At 48.6% G+C, this 16500-nt stretch overlaps 20 non-coding genes across 20 annotated transcripts; 10 read left to right on the plus strand and 10 right to left on the minus strand.

Annotated features, from left to right (window-relative positions):
• Positions 1-550: 550 nt before the first annotated feature.
• On the minus strand, positions 551-622 carry trnam-cau (transfer RNA methionine (anticodon CAU)). The gene has a single exon. It is a non-coding gene; the product is annotated as a tRNA-Met (tRNA).
• A 259-nt stretch (positions 623-881) lies between these two features.
• On the plus strand, positions 882-954 carry trnak-cuu (transfer RNA lysine (anticodon CUU)). The gene has a single exon. It is a non-coding gene; the product is annotated as a tRNA-Lys (tRNA).
• A 1311-nt stretch (positions 955-2265) lies between these two features.
• trnam-cau (transfer RNA methionine (anticodon CAU)) lies at positions 2266-2337 on the minus strand. Its single transcript has one exon. It is a non-coding gene; the product is annotated as a tRNA-Met (tRNA).
• Positions 2338-2596: 259 nt separating this feature from the next.
• On the plus strand, positions 2597-2669 carry trnak-cuu (transfer RNA lysine (anticodon CUU)). Its single transcript has one exon. It is a non-coding gene; the product is annotated as a tRNA-Lys (tRNA).
• A 1327-nt stretch (positions 2670-3996) lies between these two features.
• trnam-cau (transfer RNA methionine (anticodon CAU)) lies at positions 3997-4068 on the minus strand. Its single transcript has one exon. It is a non-coding gene; the product is annotated as a tRNA-Met (tRNA).
• A 259-nt stretch (positions 4069-4327) lies between these two features.
• Positions 4328-4400, plus strand: trnak-cuu (transfer RNA lysine (anticodon CUU)). The gene has a single exon. It is a non-coding gene; the product is annotated as a tRNA-Lys (tRNA).
• Positions 4401-5273: 873 nt separating this feature from the next.
• On the minus strand, positions 5274-5345 carry trnam-cau (transfer RNA methionine (anticodon CAU)). The gene has a single exon. It is a non-coding gene; the product is annotated as a tRNA-Met (tRNA).
• Positions 5346-5604: 259 nt separating this feature from the next.
• Positions 5605-5677, plus strand: trnak-cuu (transfer RNA lysine (anticodon CUU)). The gene has a single exon. It is a non-coding gene; the product is annotated as a tRNA-Lys (tRNA).
• A 419-nt stretch (positions 5678-6096) lies between these two features.
• trnam-cau (transfer RNA methionine (anticodon CAU)) lies at positions 6097-6168 on the minus strand. The gene has a single exon. It is a non-coding gene; the product is annotated as a tRNA-Met (tRNA).
• Positions 6169-6427: 259 nt separating this feature from the next.
• Positions 6428-6500, plus strand: trnak-cuu (transfer RNA lysine (anticodon CUU)). The gene has a single exon. It is a non-coding gene; the product is annotated as a tRNA-Lys (tRNA).
• A 419-nt stretch (positions 6501-6919) lies between these two features.
• trnam-cau (transfer RNA methionine (anticodon CAU)) lies at positions 6920-6991 on the minus strand. The gene has a single exon. It is a non-coding gene; the product is annotated as a tRNA-Met (tRNA).
• Positions 6992-7250: 259 nt separating this feature from the next.
• trnak-cuu (transfer RNA lysine (anticodon CUU)) lies at positions 7251-7323 on the plus strand. The gene has a single exon. It is a non-coding gene; the product is annotated as a tRNA-Lys (tRNA).
• An 873-nt stretch (positions 7324-8196) lies between these two features.
• trnam-cau (transfer RNA methionine (anticodon CAU)) lies at positions 8197-8268 on the minus strand. Its single transcript has one exon. It is a non-coding gene; the product is annotated as a tRNA-Met (tRNA).
• Positions 8269-8527: 259 nt separating this feature from the next.
• Positions 8528-8600, plus strand: trnak-cuu (transfer RNA lysine (anticodon CUU)). The gene has a single exon. It is a non-coding gene; the product is annotated as a tRNA-Lys (tRNA).
• Positions 8601-9473: 873 nt separating this feature from the next.
• On the minus strand, positions 9474-9545 carry trnam-cau (transfer RNA methionine (anticodon CAU)). The gene has a single exon. It is a non-coding gene; the product is annotated as a tRNA-Met (tRNA).
• A 259-nt stretch (positions 9546-9804) lies between these two features.
• On the plus strand, positions 9805-9877 carry trnak-cuu (transfer RNA lysine (anticodon CUU)). Its single transcript has one exon. It is a non-coding gene; the product is annotated as a tRNA-Lys (tRNA).
• Positions 9878-10296: 419 nt separating this feature from the next.
• trnam-cau (transfer RNA methionine (anticodon CAU)) lies at positions 10297-10368 on the minus strand. Its single transcript has one exon. It is a non-coding gene; the product is annotated as a tRNA-Met (tRNA).
• A 259-nt stretch (positions 10369-10627) lies between these two features.
• Positions 10628-10700, plus strand: trnak-cuu (transfer RNA lysine (anticodon CUU)). The gene has a single exon. It is a non-coding gene; the product is annotated as a tRNA-Lys (tRNA).
• Positions 10701-11563: 863 nt separating this feature from the next.
• Positions 11564-11635, minus strand: trnam-cau (transfer RNA methionine (anticodon CAU)). Its single transcript has one exon. It is a non-coding gene; the product is annotated as a tRNA-Met (tRNA).
• A 259-nt stretch (positions 11636-11894) lies between these two features.
• On the plus strand, positions 11895-11967 carry trnak-cuu (transfer RNA lysine (anticodon CUU)). Its single transcript has one exon. It is a non-coding gene; the product is annotated as a tRNA-Lys (tRNA).
• Positions 11968-16500: the final 4533 nt, after the last annotated feature.

The raw sequence follows: 16500 nt of genomic DNA on the forward strand, positions 1-16500 counted from the left end.
AACTTGCTGCTGCAGTTTTTCAAGTCCTCAAGTGCAGGTGAGGTCTCTGAGAGCATATGGCTTTCTGTTACGCAATGCAAAGGAATCTAAAAGTCATAGCAGAGAATGGTTTCGATCCATCGACCTCTGGGTTATGGGTTGCTTGTTGCCTTTCTTTATGGTAAGGAAGTGTAGAGTGGCGAAGGGGACGGTAAAAGCCTGCTGGTTCAGGAAGCAGGCTGATGTGTGCACTTGTTGTCAGTTGAGACCAACGACTGTCAATGCTAGCTTCACCCAGAGCTGTGATTTGCCTCGTCCTAGCCTTTCGCAAAGGCACGAGTTTGCAGGCTACATTGACATTCACAAATGTTGAAAGACAGAAATACAGATAGATAGGGATAGATAGATAGATGGATGGATGGATAAATATTCCTTCAGTCAGCGTGAGAAGCCTTTTACGATTGCTTAGAAAACGAACTTGCTGCTGCAGTTTTTCAAGTCCTCAAGTGCAGGTGAGGTCTCTGAGAGCATATGGCTTTCTGTTACGCAACGCAAAGGAATCTAAAAGTCATAGCAGAGAATGGTTTCGATCCATCGACCTCTGGGTTATGGGCCCAGCACGCTTCCGCTGCGCCACTCTGCTCACTTGTGGGAGCTGGCCTTCACGCAAAAGTGCCAATGATGTGCTCACGTCGAGCAGGCGCTCGTAGTTCGGCATGAACTGCAGCCTGTAACCCTCCCAAGAACTCTTTGGACCAGAATAGACGATTTGAGCCGAAGCCTCCGGATGGTGAATGCAGGCACGGAAGTCGGAAAGTATCGGACGCCCGTGCGTCCGTCAAGTGGCCGCATTTCCCCTTGCAGACTCCGGCGGGTTGTCTTGCTCTGCGGCCCCCCCAGTGGCCCGGCTAGCTCAGTCGGTAGAGCATGAGACTCTTAATCTCAGGGTCGTGGGTTCGAGCCCCACGTTGGGCGCCTCCTTCTGCTTGTTGCCTTTCTTTATGGTAAGGAAGTGTAGAGTGGCGAAGGGGACGGTAAAAGCCTGCTGGTTCAGGAAGCAGGCTGATGTGTGCACTTGTTGTCAGTTGAGACCAACGACTGTCAATGCTAGCTTCACCCAGAGCTGTGATTTGCCTCGTCCTAGCCTTTCGCAAAGGCACGAGTTTGCAGGCTACATTGATATTCACAAATGTTGAAAGACAGAAATACAGATAGATAGGGATAGATAGATAGATGGATGGATGGATAAATATTCCTTCAGTCAGCGTGAGAAGCCTTTTATGATTGCTTAGAAAACGAACTTGCTGCTGCAGTTTTTCAAGTCCTCAAGTGCAGGTGAGGTCTCTGAGAGCATATGGCTTTCTGTTACGCAACGCAAAGGAATCTAAAAGTCATAGCAGAGAATGGTTTCGATCCATCGACCTCTGGGTTATGGGTTGCTTGTTGCCTTTCTTTATGGTAAGGAAGTGTAGAGTGGTGAAGGGGACGGTAAAAGCCTGCTGGTTCAGGAAGCAGGCTGATGTGTGCACTTGTTGTCAGTTGAGACCAACGACTGTCAATGCTAGCTTCACCCAGAGCTGTGATTTGCCTCGTCCTAGCCTTTCGCAAAGGCACGAGTTTGCAGGCTACATTGACATTCACAAATGTTGAAAGACAGAAATACAGATAGATAGGGATAGATAGATAGATGGATGGATGGATAAATATTCCTTCAGTCAGCGTGAGAAGCCTTTTACGATTGCTTAGAAAACGAACTTGCTGCTGCAGTTTTTCAAGTCCTCAAGTGCAGGTGAGGTCTCTGAGAGCATATGGCTTTCTGTTACGCAACGCAAAGGAATCTAAAAGTCATAGCAGAGAATGGTTTCGATCCATCGACCTCTGGGTTATGGGTTGCTTGTTGCCTTTCTTTATGGTAAGGAAGTGTAGAGTGGTGAAGGGGACGGTAAAAGCCTGCTGGTTCAGGAAGCAGGCTGATGTGTGCACTTGTTGTCAGTTGAGACCAACGACTGTCAATGCTAGCTTCACCCAGAGCTGTGATTTGCCTCGTCCTAGCCTTTCGCAAAGGCACGAGTTTGCAGGCTACATTGACATTCACAAATGTTGAAAGACAGAAATACAGATAGATAGGGATAGATAGATAAATATTCCTTCAGTCAGCGTGAGAAGCCTTTTACGATTGCTTAGAAAACGAACTTGCTGCTGCAGTTTTTCAAGTCCTCAAGTGCAGGTGAGGTCTCTGAGAGCATATGGCTTTCTGTTACGCAACGCAAAGGAATCTAAAAGTCATAGCAGAGAATGGTTTCGATCCATCGACCTCTGGGTTATGGGCCCAGCACGCTTCCGCTGCGCCACTCTGCTCACTTGTGGGAGCTGGCCTTCACGCAAAAGTGCCAATGATGTGCTCACGTCGAGCAGGCGCTCGTAGTTCGGCATGAACTGCAGCCTGTAACCCTCCCAAGAACTCTTTGGACCAGAATAGACGATTTGAGCCGAAGCCTCCGGATGGTGAATGCAGGCACGGAAGTCGGAAAGTATCGGACGCCCGTGCGTCCGTCAAGTGGCCGCATTTCCCCTTGCAGACTCCGGCGGGTTGTCTTGCTCTGCGGCCCCCCCAGTGGCCCGGCTAGCTCAGTCGGTAGAGCATGAGACTCTTAATCTCAGGGTCGTGGGTTCGAGCCCCACGTTGGGCGCCTCCTTCTGCTTGTTGCCTTTCTTTATGGTAAGGAAGTGTAGAGTGGCGAAGGGGACGGTAAAAGCCTGCTGGTTCAGGAAGCAGGCTGATGTGTGCACTTGTTGTCAGTTGAGACCAACGACTGTCAATGCTAGCTTCACCCAGAGCTGTGATTTGCCTCGTCCTAGCCTTTCGCAAAGGCACGAGTTTGCAGGCTACATTGACATTCACAAATGTTGAAAGACAGAAATACAGATAGATAGGGATAGATAGATAGATGGATGGATGGATAAATATTCCTTCAGTCAGCGTGAGAAGCCTTTTACGATTGCTTAGAAAACGAACTTGCTGCTGCAGTTTTTCAAGTCCTCAAGTGCATGTGAGGTCTCTGAGAGCATATGGCTTTCTGTTACGCAACGCAAAGGAATCTAAAAGTCATAGCAGAGAATGGTTTCGATCCATCGACCTCTGGGTTATGGGTTGCTTGTTGCCTTTCTTTATGGTAAGGAAGTGTAGAGTGGTGAAGGGGACGGTAAAAGCCTGCTGGTTCAGGAAGCAGGCTGATGTGTGCACTTGTTGTCAGTTGAGACCAACGACTGTCAATGCTAGCTTCACCCAGAGCTGTGATTTGCCTCGTCCTAGCCTTTCGCAAAGGCACGAGTTTGCAGGCTACATTGACATTCACAAATGTTGAAAGACAGAAATACAGATAGATAGGGATAGATAGATAGATGGATGGATGGATAAATATTCCTTCAGTCAGCGTGAGAAGCCTTTTACGATTGCTTAGAAAACGAACTTGCTGCTGCAGTTTTTCAAGTCCTCAAGTGCAGGTGAGGTCTCTGAGAGCATATGGCTTTCTGTTACGCAACGCAAAGGAATCTAAAAGTCATAGCAGAGAATGGTTTCGATCCATCGACCTCTGGGTTATGGGTTGCTTGTTGCCTTTCTTTATGGTAAGGAAGTGTAGAGTGGTGAAGGGGACGGTAAAAGCCTGCTGGTTCAGGAAGCAGGCTGATGTGTGCACTTGTTGTCAGTTGAGACCAACGACTGTCAATGCCAGATTCACCCAGAGCTGTGATTTGCCTCGTCCTAGCCTTTCGCAAAGGCACGAGTTTGCAGGCTACATTGACATTCACAAATGTTGAAAGACAGAAATACAGATAGATAGGGATAGATAGATAGATGGATGGATGGATAAATATTCCTTCAGTCAGCGTGAGAAGCCTTTTACGATTGCTTAGAAAACGAACTTGCTGCTGCAGTTTTTCAAGTCCTCAAGTGCAGGTGAGGTCTCTGAGAGCATATGGCTTTCTGTTACGCAACGCAAAGGAATCTAAAAGTCATAGCAGAGAATGGTTTCGATCCATCGACCTCTGGGTTATGGGCCCAGCACGCTTCCGCTGCGCCACTCTGCTCACTTGTGGGAGCTGGCCTTCACGCAAAAGTGCCAATGATGTGCTCACGTCGAGCAGGCGCTCGTAGTTCGGCATGAACTGCAGCCTGTAACCCTCCCAAGAACTCTTTGGACCAGAATAGACGATTTGAGCCGAAGCCTCCGGATGGTGAATGCAGGCACGGAAGTCGGAAAGTATCGGACGCCCGTGCGTCCGTCAAGTGGCCGCATTTCCCCTTGCAGACTCCGGCGGGTTGTCTTGCTCTGCGGCCCCCCCAGTGGCCCGGCTAGCTCAGTCGGTAGAGCATGAGACTCTTAATCTCAGGGTCGTGGGTTCGAGCCCCACGTTGGGCGCCTCCTTCTGCTTGTTGCCTTTCTTTATGGTAAGGAAGTGTAGAGTGGCGAAGGGGACGGTAAAAGCCTGCTGGTTCAGGAAGCAGGCTGATGTGTGCACTTGTTGTCAGTTGAGACCAACGACTGTCAATGCTAGCTTCACCCAGAGCTGTGATTTGCCTCGTCCTAGCCTTTCGCAAAGGCACGAGTTTGCAGGCTACATTGACATTCACAAATGTTGAAAGACAGAAATACAGATAGATAGGGATAGATAGATAGATGGATGGATGGATAAATATTCCTTCAGTCAGCGTGAGAAGCCTTTTACGATTGCTTAGAAAACGAACTTGCTGCTGCAGTTTTTCAAGTCCTCAAGTGCATGTGAGGTCTCTGAGAGCATATGGCTTTCTGTTACGCAACGCAAAGGAATCTAAAAGTCATAGCAGAGAATGGTTTCGATCCATCGACCTCTGGGTTATGGGTTGCTTGTTGCCTTTCTTTATGGTAAGGAAGTGTAGAGTGGCGAAGGGGACGGTAAAAGCCTGCTGGTTCAGGAAGCAGGCTGATGTGTGCACTTGTTGTCAGTTGAGACCAACGACTGTCAATGCTAGCTTCACCCAGAGCTGTGATTTGCCTCGTCCTAGCCTTTCGCAAAGGCACGAGTTTGCAGGCTACATTGACATTCACAAATGTTGAAAGACAGAAATACAGATAGATAGGGATAGATAGATAGATGGATGGATGGATAAATATTCCTTCAGTCAGCGTGAGAAGCCTTTTACGATTGCTTAGAAAACGAACTTGCTGCTGCAGTTTTTCAAGTCCTCAAGTGCAGGTGAGGTCTCTGAGAGCATATGGCTTTCTGTTACGCAACGCAAAGGAATCTAAAAGTCATAGCAGAGAATGGTTTCGATCCATCGACCTCTGGGTTATGGGCCCAGCACGCTTCCGCTGCGCCACTCTGCTCACTTGTGGGAGCTGGCCTTCACGCAAAAGTGCCAATGATGTGCTCACGTCGAGCAGGCGCTCGTAGTTCGGCATGAACTGCAGCCTGTAACCCTCCCAAGTACTCTTTGGACCAGAATAGACGATTTGAGCCGAAGCCTCCGGATGGTGAATGCAGGCACGGAAGTCGGAAAGTATCGGACGCCCGTGCGTCCGTCAAGTGGCCGCATTTCCCCTTGCAGACTCCGGCGGGTTGTCTTGCTCTGCGGCCCCCCCAGTGGCCCGGCTAGCTCAGTCGGTAGAGCATGAGACTCTTAATCTCAGGGTCGTGGGTTCGAGCCCCACGTTGGGCGCCTCCTTCTGCTTGCTGCCTTTCTTTATGGTAAGGAAGTTTAGAGTGGCGAAGGGGACGGTAAAAGCCTGCTGGTTCAGGAAGCAGGCTGATGTGTGCACTTGTTGTCAGTTGAGACCAACGACTGTCAATGCTAGCTTCACCCAGAGCTGTGATTTGCCTCGTCCTAGCCTTTCGCAAAGGCACGAGTTTGCAGGCTACATTGACATTCACAAATGTTGAAAGACAGAAATACAGATAGATAGGGATAGATAGATAGATGGATGGATGGATAAATATTTCTTCAGTCAGCGTGAGAAGCCTTTTACGATTGCTTAGAAAACGAACTTGCTGCTGCAGTTTTTCAAGTCCTCAAGTGCAGGTGAGGTCTCTGAGAGCATATGGCTTTCTGTTACGCAACGCAAAGGAATCTAAAAGTCATAGCAGAGAATGGTTTCGATCCATCGACCTCTGGGTTATGGGCCCAGCACGCTTCCGCTGCGCCACTCTGCTCACTTGTGGGAGCTGGCCTTCACGCAAAAGTGCCAATGATGTGCTCACGTCGAGCAGGCGCTCGTAGTTCGGCATGAACTGCAGCCTGTAACCCTCCCAAGAACTCTTTGGACCAGAATAGACGATTTGAGCCGAAGCCTCCGGATGGTGAATGCAGGCACGGAAGTCGGAAAGTATCGGACGCCCGTGCGTCCGTCAAGTGGCCGCATTTCCCCTTGCAGACTCCGGCGGGTTGTCTTGCTCTGCGGCCCCCCCAGTGGCCCGGCTAGCTCAGTCGGTAGAGCATGAGACTCTTAATCTCAGGGTCGTGGGTTCGAGCCCCACGTTGGGCGCCTCCTTCTGCTTGCTGCCTTTCTTTATGGTAAGGAAGTTTAGAGTGGCGAAGGGGACGGTAAAAGCCTGCTGGTTCAGGAAGCAGGCTGATGTGTGCACTTGTTGTCAGTTGAGACCAACGACTGTCAATGCTAGCTTCACCCAGAGCTGTGATTTGCCTCGTCCTAGCCTTTCGCAAAGGCACGAGTTTGCAGGCTACATTGACATTCACAAATGTTGAAAGACAGAAATACAGATAGATAGGGATAGATAGATAGATGGATGGATGGATAAATATTCCTTCAGTCAGCGTGAGAAGCCTTTTACGATTGCTTAGAAAACGAACTTGCTGCTGCAGTTTTTCAAGTCCTCAAGTGCAGGTGAGGTCTCTGAGAGCATATGGCTTTCTGTTACGCAACGCAAAGGAATCTAAAAGTCATAGCAGAGAATGGTTTCGATCCATCGACCTCTGGGTTATGGGCCCAGCACGCTTCCGCTGCGCCACTCTGCTCACTTGTGGGAGCTGGCCTTCACGCAAAAGTGCCAATGATGTGCTCACGTCGAGCAGGCGCTCGTAGTTCGGCATGAACTGCAGCCTGTAACCCTCCCAAGAACTCTTTGGACCAGAATAGACGATTTGAGCCGAAGCCTCCGGATGGTGAATGCAGGCACGGAAGTCGGAAAGTATCGGACGCCCGTGCGTCCGTCAAGTGGCCGCATTTCCCCTTGCAGACTCCGGCGGGTTGTCTTGCTCTGCGGCCCCCCCAGTGGCCCGGCTAACTCAGTCGGTAGAGCATGAGACTCTTAATCTCAGGGTCGTGGGTTCGAGCCCCACGTTGGGCACCTCCTTCTGCTTGTTGCCTTTCTTTATGGTAAGGAAGTGTAGAGTGGCGAAGGGGACGGTAAAAGCCTGCTGGTTCAGGAAGCAGGCTGATGTGTGCACTTGTTGTCAGTTGAGACCAACGACTGTCAATGCTAGCTTCACCCAGAGCTGTGATTTGCCTCGTCCTAGCCTTTCGCAAAGGCACGAGTTTGCAGGCTACATTGACATTCACAAATGTTGAAAGACAGAAATACAGATAGATAGGGATAGATAGATAGATGGATGGATGGATAAATATTCCTTCAGTCAGCGTGAGAAGCCTTTTACGATTGCTTAGAAAACGAACTTGCTGCTGCAGTTTTTCAAGTCCTCAAGTGCAGGTGAGGTCTCTGAGAGCATATGGCTTTCTGTTACGCAACGCAAAGGAATCTAAAAGTCATAGCAGAGAATGGTTTCGATCCATCGACCTCTGGGTTATGGGTTGCTTGTTGCCTTTCTTTATGGTAAGGAAGTGTAGAGTGGCGAAGGGGACGGTAAAAGCCTGCTGGTTCAGGAAGCAGGCTGATGTGTGCACTTGTTGTCAGTTGAGACCAACGACTGTCAATGCTAGCTTCACCCAGAGCTGTGATTTGCCTCGTCCTAGCCTTTCGCAAAGGCACGAGTTTGCAGGCTACATTGACATTCACAAATGTTGAAAGACAGAAATACAGATAGATAGGGATAGATAGATAGATGGATGGATGGATAAATATTCCTTCAGTCAGCGTGAGAAACCTTTTACGATTGCTTAGAAAACGAACTTGCTGCTGCAGTTTTTCAAGTCCTCAAGTGCAGGTGAGGTCTCTGAGAGCATATGGCTTTCTGTTACGCAACGCAAAGGAATCTAAAAGTCATAGCAGAGAATGGTTTCGATCCATCGACCTCTGGGTTATGGGCCCAGCACGCTTCCGCTGCGCCACTCTGCTCACTTGTGGGAGCTTGCCTTCACGCAAAAGTGCCAATGATGTGCTCACGTCGAGCAGGCGCTCGTAGTTCGGCATGAACTGCAGCCTGTAACCCTCCCAAGAACTCTTTGGACCAGAATAGACGATTTGAGCCGAAGCCTCCGGATGGTGAATGCAGGCACGGAAGTCGGAAAGTATCGGACGCCCGTGCGTCCGTCAAGTGGCCGCATTTCCCCTTGCAGACTCCGGTGGGTTGTCTTGCTCTGCGGCCCCCCCAGTGGCCCGGCTAGCTCAGTCGGTAGAGCATGAGACTCTTAATCTCAGGGTCGTGGGTTCGAGCCCCACGTTGGGCGCCTCCTTCTGCTTGTTGCTTTTCTTTATGGTAAGGAAGTGTAGAGTGGCGAAGGGGACGGTAAAAGCCTGCTGGTTCAGGAAGCAGGCTGATGTGTGCACTTGTTGTCAGTTGAGACCAACGACTGTCAATGCTAGCTTCACCCAGAGCTGTGATTTGCCTCGTCCTAGCCTTTCGCAAAGGCACGAGTTTGCAGGCTACATTGACATTCACAAATGTTGAAAGACAGAAATACAGATAGATAGGGATAGATAGATAGATGGATGGATGGATAAATATTCCTTCTGTCAGCGTGAGAAGCCTTTTACGATTGCTTAGAAAACGAACTTGCTGCTGCAGTTTTTCAAGTCCTCAAGTGCAGGTGAGGTCTCTGAGAGCATATGGCTTTCTGTTACGCAACGCAAAGGAATCTAAAAGTCATAGCAGAGAATGGTTTCGATCCATCGACCTCTGGGTTATGGGTTGCTTGTTGCCTTTCTTTATGGTAAGGAAGTGTAGAGTGGCGAAGGGGACGGTAAAAGCCTGCTGGTTCAGGAAGCAGGCTGATGTGTGCACTTGTTGCCAGTTGAGACCAACGACTGTCAATGCTAGCTTCACCCAGAGCTGTGATTTGCCTCGTCCTAGCCTTTCGCAAAGGCACGAGTTTGCAGGCTACATTGACATTCACAAATGTTGAAAGACAGAAATACAGATAGATAGGGATAGATAGATAGATGGATGGATGGATAAATATTTCTTCAGTCAGCGTGAGAAGCCTTTTACGATTGCTTAGAAAACGAACTTGCTGCTGCAGTTTTTCAAGTCCTCAAGTGCAGGTGAGGTCTCTGAGAGCATATGGCTTTCTGTTACGCAACGCAAAGGAATCTAAAAGTCATAGCAGAGAATGGTTTCGATCCATCGACCTCTGGGTTATGGGCCCAGCACGCTTCCGCTGCGCCACTCTGCTCACTTGTGGGAGCTGGCCTTCACGCAAAAGTGCCAATGATGTGCTCACGTCGAGCAGGCGCTCGTAGTTCGGCATGAACTGCAGCCTGTAACCCTCCCAAGAACTCTTTGGACCAGAATAGACGATTTGAGCCGAAGCCTCCGGATGGTGAATGCAGGCACGGAAGTCGGAAAGTATCGGACGCCCGTGCGTCCGTCAAGTGGCCGCATTTCCCCTTGCAGACTCCGGCGGGTTGTCTTGCTCTGCGGCCCCCCCAGTGGCCCGGCTAGCTCAGTCGGTAGAGCATGAGACTCTTAATCTCAGGGTCGTGGGTTCGAGCCCCACGTTGGGCGCCTCCTTCTGCTTGCTGCCTTTCTTTATGGTAAGGAAGTTTAGAGTGGCGAAGGGGACGGTAAAAGCCTGCTGGTTCAGGAAGCAGGCTGATGTGTGCACTTGTTGTCAGTTGAGACCAACGACTGTCAATGCTAGCTTCACCCAGAGCTGTGATTTGCCTCGTCCTAGCCTTTCGCAAAGGCACGAGTTTGCAGGCTACATTGACATTCACAAATGTTGAAAGACAGAAATACAGATAGATAGGGATAGATAGATAGATGGATGGATGGATAAATATTCCTTCAGTCAGCGTGAGAAGCCTTTTACGATTGCTTAGAAAACGAACTTGCTGCTGCAGTTTTTCAAGTCCTCAAGTGCAGGTGAGGTCTCTGAGAGCATATGGCTTTCTGTTACGCAACGCAAAGGAATCTAAAAGTCATAGCAGAGAATGGTTTCGATCCATCGACCTCTGGGTTATGGGCCCAGCACGCTTCCGCTGCGCCACTCTGCTCACTTGTGGGAGCTGGCCTTCACGCAAAAGTGCCAATGATGTGCTCACGTCGAGCAGGCGCTCGTAGTTCGGCATGAACTGCAGCCTGTAACCCTCCCAAGAACTCTTTGGACCAGAATAGACGATTTGAGCCGAAGCCTCCGGATGGTGAATGCAGGCACAGAAGTCGGAAAGTATCGGACGCCCGTGCGTCCGTCAAGTGGCCGCATTTCCCCTTGCAGACTCCGGCGGGTTGTCTTGCTCTGCGGCCCCCCCAGTGGCCCGGCTAACTCAGTCGGTAGAGCATGAGACTCTTAATCTCAGGGTCGTGGGTTTGAGCCCCACGTTGGGCACCTCCTTCTGCTTGTTGCCTTTCTTTATGGTAAGGAAGTGTAGAGTGGCGAAGGGGACGGTAAAAGCCTGCTGGTTCAGGAAGCAGGCTGATGTGTGCACTTGTTGTCAGTTGAGACCAACGACTGTCAATGCTAGCTTCACCCAGAGCTGTGATTTGCCTCGTCCTAGCCTTTCGCAAAGGCACGAGTTTGCAGGCTACATTGACATTCACAAATGTTGAAAGACAGAAATACAGATAGATAGATAGATGGATGGATGGATAAATATTCCTTCAGTCAGCGTGAGAAGCCTTTTACGATTGCTTAGAAAACGAACTTGCTGCTGCAGTTTTTCAAGTCCTCAAGTGCAGGTGAGGTCTCTGAGAGCATATGGCTTTCTGTTACGCAACGCAAAGGAATCTAAAAGTCATAGCAGAGAATGGTTTCGATCCATCGACCTCTGGGTTATGGGTTGCTTGTTGCCTTTCTTTATGGTAAGGAAGTGTAGAGTGGCGAAGGGGACGGTAAAAGCCTGCTGGTTCAGGAAGCAGGCTGATGTGTGCACTTGTTGTCAGTTGAGACCAACGACTGTCAATGCTAGCTTCACCCAGAGCTGTGATTTGCCTCGTCCTAGCCTTTCGCAAAGGCACGAGTTTGCAGGCTACATTGACATTCACAAATGTTGAAAGACAGAAATACAGATAGATAGGGATAGATAGATAGATGGATGGATGGATAAATATTCCTTCAGTCAGCGTGAGAAACCTTTTACGATTGCTTAGAAAACGAACTTGCTGCTGCAGTTTTTCAAGTCCTCAAGTGCAGGTGAGGTCTCTGAGAGCATATGGCTTTCTGTTACGCAACGCAAAGGAATCTAAAAGTCATAGCAGAGAATGGTTTCGATCCATCGACCTCTGGGTTATGGGCCCAGCACGCTTCCGCTGCGCCACTCTGCTCACTTGTGGGAGCTTGCCTTCACGCAAAAGTGCCAATGATGTGCTCACGTCGAGCAGGCGCTCGTAGTTCGGCATGAACTGCAGCCTGTAACCCTCCCAAGAACTCTTTGGACCAGAATAGACGATTTGAGCCGAAGCCTCCGGATGGTGAATGCAGGCACGGAAGTCGGAAAGTATCGGACGCCCGTGCGTCCGTCAAGTGGCCGCATTTCCCCTTGCAGACTCCGGTGGGTTGTCTTGCTCTGCGGCCCCCCCAGTGGCCCGGCTAGCTCAGTCGGTAGAGCATGAGACTCTTAATCTCAGGGTCGTGGGTTCGAGCCCCACGTTGGGCGCCTCCTTCTGCTTGTTGCTTTTCTTTATGGTAAGGAAGTGTAGAGTGGCGAAGGGGACGGTAAAAGCCTGCTGGTTCAGGAAGCAGGCTGATGTGTGCACTTGTTGTCAGTTGAGACCAACGACTGTCAATGCTAGCTTCACCCAGAGCTGTGATTTGCCTCGTCCTAGCCTTTCGCAAAGGCACGAGTTTGCAGGCTACATTGACATTCACAAATGTTGAAAGACAGAAATACAGATAGATAGGGATAGATAGATAGATGGATGGATGGATAAATATTCCTTCAGTCAGCGTGAGAAGCCTTTTACGATTGCTTAGAAAACGAACTTGCTGCTGCAGTTTTTCAAGTCCTCAAGTGCAGGTGAGGTCTCTGAGAGCATATGGCTTTCTGTTACGCAACGCAAAGGAATCTAAAAGTCATAGCAGAGAATGGTTTCGATCCATCGACCTCTGGGTTATGGGTTGCTTGTTGCCTTTCTTTATGGTAAGGAAGTGTAGAGTGGCGAAGGGGACGGTAAAAGCCTGCTGGTTCAGGAAGCAGGCTGATGTGTGCACTTGTTGTCAGTTGAGACCAACGACTGTCAATGCTAGCTTCACCCAGAGCTGTGATTTGCCTCGTCCTAGCCTTTCGCAAAGGCACGAGTTTGCAGGCTACATTGACATTCACAAATGTTGAAAGACAGAAATACAGATAGATAGGGATAGATAGATAGATGGATGGATGGATAAATATTCCTTCAGTCAGCGTGAGAAGCCTTTTACGATTGCTTAGAAAACGAACTTGCTGCTGCAGTTTTTCAAGTCCTCAAGTGCAGGTGAGGTCTCTGAGAGCATATGGCTTTCTGTTACGCAACGCAAAGGAATCTAAAAGTCATAGCAGAGAATGGTTTCGATCCATCGACCTCTGGGTTATGGGTTGCTTGTTGCCTTTCTTTATGGTAAGGAAGTGTAGAGTGGCGAAGGGGACGGTAAAAGCCTGCTGGTTCAGGAAGCAGGCTGATGTGTGCACTTGTTGTCAGTTGAGACCAACGACTGTCAATGCTAGCTTCACCCAGAGCTGTGATTTGCCTCGTCCTAGCCTTTCGCAAAGGCACGAGTTTGCAGGCTACATTGACATTCACAAATGTTGAAAGACAGAAATACAGATAGATAGGGATAGATAGATAGATGGATGGATGGATAAATATTCCTTCAGTCAGCGTGAGAAGCCTTTTACGATTGCTTAGAAAACGAACTTGCTGCTGCAGTTTTTCAAGTCCTCAAGTGCAGGTGAGGTCTCTGAGAGCATATGGCTTTCTGTTACGCAACGCAAAGGAATCTAAAAGTCATAGCAGAGAATGGTTTCGATCCATCGACCTCTGGGTTATGGGTTGCTTGTTGCCTTTCTTTATGGTAAGGAAGTGTAGAGTGGCGAAGGGGACGGTAAAAGCCTGCTGGTTCAGGAAGCAGGCTGATGTGTGCACTTGTTGTCAGTTGAGACCAACGACTGTCAATGCTAGCTTCACCCAGAGCTGTGATTTGCCTCGTCCTAGCCTTTCGCAAAGGCACGAGTTTGCAGGCTACATTGACATTCACAAATGTTGAAAGACAGAAATACAGATAGATAGGGATAGATAGATAGATGGATGGATGGATAAATATTCCTTCAGTCAGCGTGAGAAGCCTTTTACGATTGCTTAGAAAACGAACTTGCTGCTGCAGTTTTTCAAGTCCTCAAGTGCAGGTGAGGTCTCTGAGAGCATATGGCTTTCTGTTACGCAACGCAAAGGAATCTAAAAGTCATAGCAGAGAATGGTTTCGATCCATCAACCTCTGGGTTATGGGTTGCTTGTTGCCTTTCTTTATGGTAAGGAAGTGTAGAGTGGCGAAGGGGACGGTAAAAGCCTGCTGGTTCAGGAAGCAGGCTGATGTGTGCACTTGTTGTCAGTTGAGACCAACGACTGTCAATGCTAGCTTCACCCAGAGCTGTGATTTGCCTCGTCCTAGCCTTTCGCAAAGGCACGAGTTTGCAGGTTACATTGACATTCACAAATGTTGAAAGACAGAAATACAGATAGATAGGGATAGATAGATAGATGGATGGATGGATAAATATTCCTTCAGTCAGCGTGAGAAGCCTTTTACGATTGCTTAGAAAACGAACTTGCTGCTGCAGTTTTTCAAGTCCTCAAGTGCAGGTGAGGTCTCTGAGAGCATATGGCTTTCTGTTACGCAACGCAAAGGAATCTAAAAGTCATAGCAGAGAATGGTTTCGATCCATCGACCTCTGGGTTATGGGTTGCTTGTTGCCTTTCTTTATGGTAAGGAAGTGTAGAGTGGCGAAGGGGACGGTAAAAGCCTGCTGGTTCAGGAAGCAGGCTGATGTGTGCACTTGTTGTCAGTTGAGACCAACGACTGTCAATGCTAGCTTCACCCAGAGCTGTGATTTGCCTCGTCCTAGCCTTTCGCAAAGGCACGAGTTTGCAGGCTACATTGACATTCACAAATGTTGAAAGACAGAAATACAGATAGATAGGGATAGATAGATAGATGGATGGATGGATAAATATTCCTTCAGTCAGCGTGAGAAGCCTTTTACGATTGCTTAGAAAACGAACTTGCTGCTGCAGTTTTTCAAGTCCTCAAGTGCAGGTGAGGTCTCTGAGAGCATATGGCTTTCTGTTACGCAACGCAAAGGAATCTAAAAGTCATAGCAGAGAATGGTTTCGATCCATCGACCTCTGGGTTATGGGTTGCTTGTTGCCTTTCTTTATGGTAAGGAAGTGTAGAGTGGCGAAGGGGACGGTAAAAGCCTGCTGGTTCAGGAAGCAGGCTGATGTGTGCACTTGTTGTCAGTTGAGACCAACGACTGTCAATGCTAGCTTCACCCAGAGCTGTGATTTGCCTCGTCCTAGCCTTTCGCAAAGGCACGAGTTTGCAGGCTACATTGACATTCACAAATGTTGAAAGACAGAAATACAGATAGATAGGGATAGATAGATAGATGGATGGATGGATAAATATTCCTTCAGTCAGCGTGAGAAGCCTTTTACGATTGCTTAGAAAACGAACTTGCTGCTGCAGTTTTTCAAGTCCTCAAGTGCAGGTGAGGTCTCTGAGAGCATATGGCTTTCTGTTACGCAACGCAAAGGAATCTAAAAGTCATAGCAGAGAATGGTTTCGATCCATCGACCTCTGGGTTATGGGTTGCTTGTTGCCTTTCTTTATGGTAAGGAAGTGTAGAGTGGCGAAGGGGACGGTAAAAGCCTGCTGGTTCAGGAAGCAGGCTGATGTGTGCACTTGTTGTCAGTTGAGACCAACGACTGTCAATGCTAGCTTCACCCAGAGCTGTGATTTGCCTCGTCCTAGCCTTTCGCAAAGGCAGGAGTTTGCAGGCTACATTGACATTCACAAATGTTGAAAGACAGAAATACAGATAGATAGGGATAGATAGATAGATGGATGGATGGATAAATATTCCTTCAGTCAGCGTGAGAAGCCTTTTACGATTGCTTAGAAAACGAACTTGCTGCTGCAGTTTTTCAAGTCCTCAAGTGCAGGTGAGGTCTCTGAGAGCATATGGCTTTCTGTTACGCAACGCAAAGGAATCTAAAAGTCATAGCAGAGAATGGTTTCGATCCATCGACCTCTGGGTTATGGGTTGCTTGTTGCCTTTCTTTATGGTAAGGAAGTGTAGAGTCGCGAAGGGGACGGTAAAAGCCTGCTGGTTCAGGAAGCAGGCTGATGTGTGCACTTGTTGTCAGTTGAGACCAACGACTGTCAATGCTAGCTTCACCCAGAGCTGTGATTTGCCTCGTCCTAGCCTTTCGCAAAGGCACGAGTTTGCAGGCTACATTGACATTCACAAATGTTGAAAGACAGAAATACAGATAGATAGGGATAGATAGATAGATGGATGGATGGATAAATATTCCTTCAGTCAGCGTGAGAAGCCTTTTACGATTGCTTAGAAAACGAACTTGCTGCTGCAGTTTTTCAAGTCCTCAAGTGCAGGTGAGGTCTCTGAGAGCATATGGCTTTCTGTTACGCAACGCAAAGGAATCTAAAAGTCATAGCAGAGAATGGTTTCGATCCATCGACCTCTGGGTTATGGGTTGCTTGTTGCCTTTCTTTATGGTAAGGAAGTGTAGAGTGGCGAAGGGGACGGTAAAAGCCTGCTGGTTCAGGAAGCAGGCTGATGTGTGCACTTGTTGTCAGTTGAGACCAACGACTGTCAATGCCAGATTCACCCAGAGCTGTGATTTGCCTCGTCCTAGCCTTTCGCAAAGGCACGAGTTTGCAGGCTACATTGACATTCACAAATGTTGAAAGACAGAAATACAGATAGATAGGGATAGATAGATAGATGGATGGATGGATAAATATTCCTTCAGTCAGCGTGAGAAGCCTTTTACGATTGCTTAGAAAACGAACTTGCTGCTGCAGTTTTTCAAGTCCTCAAGTGCAGGTGAGGTCTCTGAGAGCATATGGCTTTCTGTTACGCAACGCAAAGGAATCTAAAAGTCATAGCAGAGAATGGTTTCGATCCATCGAC

This window comes from Amia ocellicauda, chromosome 12 (genome assembly GCF_036373705.1).
Source record: "Amia ocellicauda isolate fAmiCal2 chromosome 12, fAmiCal2.hap1, whole genome shotgun sequence".
Classification (NCBI taxonomy): Eukaryota; Metazoa; Chordata; class Actinopteri; order Amiiformes; family Amiidae; genus Amia; species Amia ocellicauda.